Consider the following 6,943-nt stretch of genomic DNA (forward strand, 5'->3'; position numbering starts at 1 on the left):
TGGAATTGCTGGGAGAAGAACAGAAAAATATAATTAAAAGGAGAAAACTTGGTCAGTTAAGCTTATTATAAAAACCTGAACTCCATTAGATTACATACCTTGAAGGTATGTTCCATGTTTTATCACATTACAGTAGTCAAAACATTCACTTTAATTTTATTCCAAGAATTTGCTTGAAAATCCTTTTATCTGTATGATTTTTTTCTCTCTACTTAGTTTCTCACTTTAATAGCAAGTGTATTATATCTGTGTCTATTTGAAGCATTGCTGGAAGCAGGACTGAAGTAAATAGGCTTGCATCTGCAAAACCATTCTTTACATTTTTCAGTGCTCTTCTCAAGTTTATTGCAAACTTTGATTCAGAAAAAATAAAGCATGCACCCATATAAATCCAGTCTGATTCCACAGAGGTCAATGAATACAGCCTCTGCTTCCATTTTTGGGTACCATGGAGTGGCCAAGAGCAGAGTGGTAAAGCCAGCTTGACAGGGACAGATAGATGAATGGGTGGAGTTTCATATTTCTTTGACATATACTGAAGCTTTCAAAAGTGCTATCTTCTTTTAAAATGAAACTTGTTACATTTAAAACAAATATAAAACTGGAAGACTGAATGTACAACATGACTACAGAATTAAGGCCAAAACTGAAGGCACCGTTTAATTATGAAGTCATTCCACTGAAACCAATGAAAGGAAAGATGTTGCTCCTTTATGACTGTAATTCTCTGTGAAGCAAGGAATACAGCAAAATACCTTTCTAAGATGCCTTTTTGTTGGTGTTGGGAGCTGCTTGCCTTTACAAAACAGTCCACAGTTCTTGTGGCAGACCCTACAAATCTATAGCAAAAGCTAGTGTATTAGGTGTTCTGCCTTCCCATATTCATTAAATACAGGGACTAAGTACCTGTTTCTCCTATCCCTTTTCTAAACAGTGTCCTACTTAGAATCATAAAATCACAGAATATCCCAAGTTGGAAGGGATCTGCAAGGCTTACCAAGTCCAACTCCTGGACTCGAGACCAACAGGGCTACCTAAAAATCAAATCGTATGTCTGAGAGCATTGCCCAAATGTTTCTTGAACTCTGTCAGGCTTGAGGTGAGGCCATGCCAGTGCAGAGCAGAGGGGGACAATCCCTTCCCTAGACCAGCTAGCCATGCTATGCCTGATGCACCCCAGGGTATGGTTGGCCCTCCTGGCTGCCAGGCCACACTGATAACTCATGTTCAACTTGATGTCAACCAGAACCCCCAGATCCCTTTCTGTGGGGCTGCTCTCCAACCTCTCATCCCCCAGTCTGTACCTACAGCCAGAGTTGCCTTGTCCCACGTGCAGAATCTAGCACTTGTTCTTTTTGAACTTCTTGCTGTTTGTAATTGCCCAGCCTCTATTTTGTCAAGATCTCCCTGAAAGGCCTCTCTGCCCTTGAGGGATTCAACAGCTCCTCCTAACTTAGTGTTGTCTGCAAACTTAGTATGCATTCGAGTCCTGCATCCAGATCATTTATAAAAACATTAAAGAGACTTATTTCCTTCCAGCTCTCCTGAGGGTCCCCACATGTATAGAAATCAATCCTGATCCCAGGATGATGTGGAAATCTGTGGCATTGCCCGTTCACTCCTGCATAAAGAGATGTATGAATTATACGTGTACGGCCTGTTCTCTGTCTGCATGAGCTGCATCATCTGTTAAAGGAAAACTCGTGCAGAAGTGAGCGATCAGAATATAACCCATTAACTCTCACACCAATGGTAGTAGTGAAAAGGCCCTCCCTCACATAAAATCCCTTTATTGTCTTTGTACAAATTTTGAGGTGCAATCAAGAGGCCATCTCATACAATTGATTTTTAACCAAACTCCCCACCAAAATCAATGAGAAGACCTGCTTAAAATCAATAGTGCAATAAAGACTGTGCAGAGCTGTTTGCAGCAGGACTTTTTCTAATTTTTGTTTGGTTTCTACTTTGATTTAATCATACTTAATCTGACATGCTGATACTGGATGATAAATATCCCATGTGCGTATGGAATCTGTCAAAAATGAGAACAATATGGATGCAATAATACTTATATTGAATTTTCAGAGAAAAAAAATATATCAAGGAACTGAAATACAGTGTGACATCCCTCAAAACTGCTAACCTTTCCAATCCAAGAATGGGTTCTGATAGCCTAGGAAACAGGCTCTTCCAGTTCACTCAAACAGTAAGTAAAATATTCAAGTCTGGAGAAAAACAAACATATTAAAAAGAGGTTTTATTGCTCAGAATAAAAATCTTTTAGAAAGTGTATCTCAAATTCACATGAGAATAACATCCCTGTAAAATGATGGAAAACTGTTTAGAGTAGATGAAGTTTCTGAATATAGGAAAAAGGTAATTGGTAAATTCCAGCCCTCTCACTCCACCCCCCCCCCCAAAAAAAAAAAAAAAAAAAAAAAAAAGTTACTGAAAGACAGACTGTTGATATCTTTTCACAAATTTACAGAACAGATGAAGTTAACAGAAGATAAGATTCAAGCTTTCAATACAGAAGTCACTGACTTCAGTATATGTGAGAAAAGATTGTCCATTAAGCACTCATTTGTCTGTAAAGCACACTTTTTTTCTTTTTCTTTTTTTTTTTTTTTTCCAAGCGGAACGCTTAGGTTATTAATCTAGGAGGGAGGATCTGGATTCTGCCTTGGACCTCGAAGAAGCTGTCTAAAATTTCATGTGTGGAAGAGATGCTAGGGATACTTCCATGCTCAGCCTTTCCTGCTGAGATGCTCAGAACAACTGTTTCTTGGATTGATCTTCTGAGGTGCTATAGCTTTTACCACATGCTTCAGTGCAAGCCTTAAAATCCTGGTTTTGAACTCCACTCTGGTGGCACGTGCAACTAAGCTTGTGGCCCCTCTCTTGTATTCATTTTGACTGCCATAGTCTTAAAAAGCATTTTGCCACCCATTCCAAAACAGCAAGTTCCAACCAGTTTACAATGGAAACCCTCAAGACTTGGCAGATAAAATAATCACCTAAAATTTTTCAAGTCAGTGTAAAATGGTCCACAGCCAAAACACCAGTGCCTCAGTCTCCCATCTATAAAATAGGCATAATGATACTTTAAATAGGTATTGAAAAGATAAATGAATTATAATAGTAACATAGTTCACATTAAGTATTGCAGAGCAGACTATGGGAAAGATTGATTAAATATACATATAAATTAACTGTACTACTGTCCTCAATTGAGTAGCGAGAGTTCCTGCCACTGGAAAGACGACCGGTCTGTCAATAGTCCATCAATATCCTCCAGGCTGAGCGAGGCTGGTTTTAACATCCATTTAGGCTGCTCTAGCTAATCAGCCCTGTTCTCCCCCCACTTCCCAAAAGAATCCTTCTTTATGTATTTTCTTTTAAATATTTCTCTTGAAATAAATTCAACCTCGATCAAACCTGAAAAAGCATGAGATATGGTGGAAGGTGAAACAATCTGCTTGAAAAAAAGAAAAAAATAGTCAAAATAGCTGAGGCCTAAAGGGTGATAGATAACATATGGGGGACATACACTGATATCTTCAAACACCTCATCACATTGCAGCCATTCATCTGTCACATCTAAAAACATAAACACATGTACTAGCTGCACTATGGTGTCTGGGATGTAGAGGAGGGATGGGAGTATTAAATTTGTACTACAAACACAGCGGAAAAACATATTAAAACAGCCTTTTTTTCCATACTTAGTAAGAAAATTGTTTTGTTTTGTTTTGCCTTTTTTTCTTTTTCATTTTGCTTCTTTGCTTTTTAAAAGGTTGGAAGCTCTTGTTCTCTGTCAGCCATGTTGCTGTGCCAATCCTGTGAGATTTGCCCCAAGCTTTTTTCTGCTGGCCAATACCAATTTCATTTGTAATGAAAACATTGCAACTCCGACTGCACTGCCTACTACATATTGATTGTTTTTCACCAAACAATTATGAGGAAATCAAAATTCCATCTCTTTCTCTGCCTTTTGAGCTAGCTTTTGTTTGTTTTCTTTTTCCATGTTGGTATTTTACTTGTGTGCATAAATGAGATGAAGTGTAGGCCAAGGTATCCATAGAGGTTGCTCAGCTTTACGGGAAATTATCTCTATAGTAATATCAGTACATTCTTCTGGTATAGATATGATTCTACTCATGCACGTATGCTTAATACATCAGACATGCATGCTCCCATTTAGGGAAAATATACAAACAGTACCAATACAAAACTCTGTAGCAGTAAAACAGTATCCACAGTATGAATGGTAACAATATTAATAGTTTAAAAAATCATACCCTCAGTCAAATCGATGTTATAGCTGTGTGCAATTCAGATCCTAGCCTTTTTTTTCTTTTTTTTTTTCTCTGAAATCAAAAACAAATGTTTAAAACTTGGAAAAGTTAAAGAATCTTGCCTATGATAAACGGAACTAATTAAACTTCCATTTAATCCTAATTCAGAATAATCTCTTAATGCCATAGAGCACACTTTGCAGTTCCTACAAAGTGTCATCTACAGTTCCTAATTCCCATCCCTTTTTGGCTCAGCCAACAAAAACATTCTTTGTGTTTTCGATAATGATTTCCACTAATGATTGCTTTCTTGTGTGGGTAGGAGAGAAAGGGATCTAGATGAAGGCATGAGCCTCAGCTCTCATAGCCAGAGCGATCAAAGTGCTGATCAGGTCACCCAAAGATGGCAAGCAACACCAAAAAACTAATATTGTGGAATATGCAATTCGTGGGATAAGGAATTATATTGCAAGCAATGCATGACGTTGTCTGACATACAGCAGCAAAATTCGGACCATTTGAAAGTCTGTCCAAAGTTCTTTTCCATCAGCAACAACTGATCGACTGTTTTTTTAAAGAAAATCCAAGCCTAGCAATTCAATTAAAAAAAAAAAAAAAAAAAAAAAAAAAAACTGCAGTAAAAATACTTGTTTTGTCTGGAGTAAAATAGAAAATACTTGTTTTGTCTGGAGTAAAATAGTTGAGGAATGACAAACGAATATCTGCAGAATTGCAGATTGTCCAGGTGCCTTTTATTCTGCCTCACGTTTGTAGTTTGACCTTGACAAAAGAGGACATATTGCTATACCCTGTAGTTGAGTACATGTCTCTGAGTGGGAAAGCTGAAAACAGATGCTGAAGGAAAAGTTTTGGTGCCTCCAACTCGCTAACTTGAATAATTTTCACATGCGTGTTGAGATTGTCCCAAGAAGTAGCCAGAGACGAATAAAAAATAAGCTAGAAAACACATGGCAGATTGGAGACACAAAAGCAGGCACTTGGCTCGTGTGGGTAAGGCACTGCTGTTGACTACCCAGGAAAAAACTCTCCTGCTGAACAGAACTGCACAAAAAATAACACGCACACAATTGAAACCTGGTATTCCCAGCTTGGTTCCTCTAACGAGGGACTGAAAATGAGCACTGATGTTGCTGACTACGTGCAGGTACAGAAATAGAGCAGTCAACCTGGATTTGTTTGAATTACCTTGTTTGAATGTGAGTTAGTAGGGCATAAAATAATACGTGGAATTGGGGCTATTCTAATGACTGATAACGGATGTGCGGAAACAGACTACACAACACCTAGTGATCAGAACAGTTTAGGAAAATTCGAGCAATCTTGTGAATCTATCAAAGTTAGAGATGTGCCAGAGCAAACGCCTGATTTTGGAGAAAATTATAATTCTAGAAGAAGGGCCTAAGAGAAAAAATGAAATAAAATAATAAATAAGTAAATATATAAAATAAAATTGTTGTCTGATATGATGCTCTGCTTGCTAGATTATTTCACTCTTGGTGGTGGATTGCCCCTTTAAATACCTAATCATAGCAGTGGAGATGATCAATAAGATGATGGGAGGAGAGTAATGCAAAGGACGTGCTGGGATCGATGTGTTAACTGTTGTGGTTTGGTTTTGTTTTAAGTTTTAGTCCTTATTTGCTTGTAGAAGTGCCACTATTTCCAGTGATGTAAATTGGTGGAAATTAAGAATGATGTTAAAATAGTTCTTGGTCTCTTTTCTTTTTCCTTTGTTCTTGACAATATAGCCTCACTGTCAAGCTGTCTCGTTTCTTCAGGAAAATTAGCTCTTGAAAAAATCATTCCTGTGCAGCAATGGTTCCTTAAGTGTAAATCCCACTTTGTTATCCCCTTCTGGAATTGTGTAATTTTATAATTGCAGTGAGAACCAAGGAAATGGGAGTAAATCTTCCCAAATACCCACTAGCTTTGGGTGCTCTTAACCTTGACGTCCAGAGGAGCACGGCACCTACCCGTGGGCCAGTTAAAGCTCAATTCCCCACAGCCCCGACAGGCAGGCCTGTACCTTGGTAGGGGGCAGTTTGGAAAAACCCAGCTCCTGTAACCTCTGAACAGTTAGAGAAGGTGAAACTTCCTCAGAGTTATGGGGAGCAAGCACTTGTTATGATCATTTACACAGTTTATGGCATTACTTCTCCCAACACTTTATTTTGTTTCCTTGCAATTTGTATTGGAGATTAGTGAATTGGTGCGTGTTGCTGGAAGAGGTTCGTGCCTACAGAGGTTGGGCTTACAGCGAAGCCCACCCCGGGCGAACATCTCGGTGCCGGGACGCGCAGGGAGGGCACCGGGCCACGTCCGTGTCGCCACCACAGGATCACGCCCGGGGCCCGGCTCAGCCTGCAGCGGGCTGTGGCAGAGCCCACCATGACCCGTGCCGGTCCGACGGGGACAAACGGAGCGCGGCCCGGGCTCCGCGATCAGCCAGGCCCCGCTCCGTGCCCTGCCCGCGGGGCGGAGCCGTGCGGGCCGCCCCCCGCCCCCGGCACTGCGGCGCGGGGCCGCGGCTCCGGCGCTGTAGAGGGCGCTGCGCGGCCGGGCCGGGCTCGGCGGCGGGGCCGCCACGGAGTTGTTCCGTTCCCGTTCCCGTTCTCGTTCCCGTT

Source organism: Oxyura jamaicensis, chromosome 2, assembly GCF_011077185.1.
Source record: "Oxyura jamaicensis isolate SHBP4307 breed ruddy duck chromosome 2, BPBGC_Ojam_1.0, whole genome shotgun sequence".
NCBI lineage: Eukaryota > Metazoa > Chordata > Aves > Anseriformes > Anatidae > Oxyura > Oxyura jamaicensis.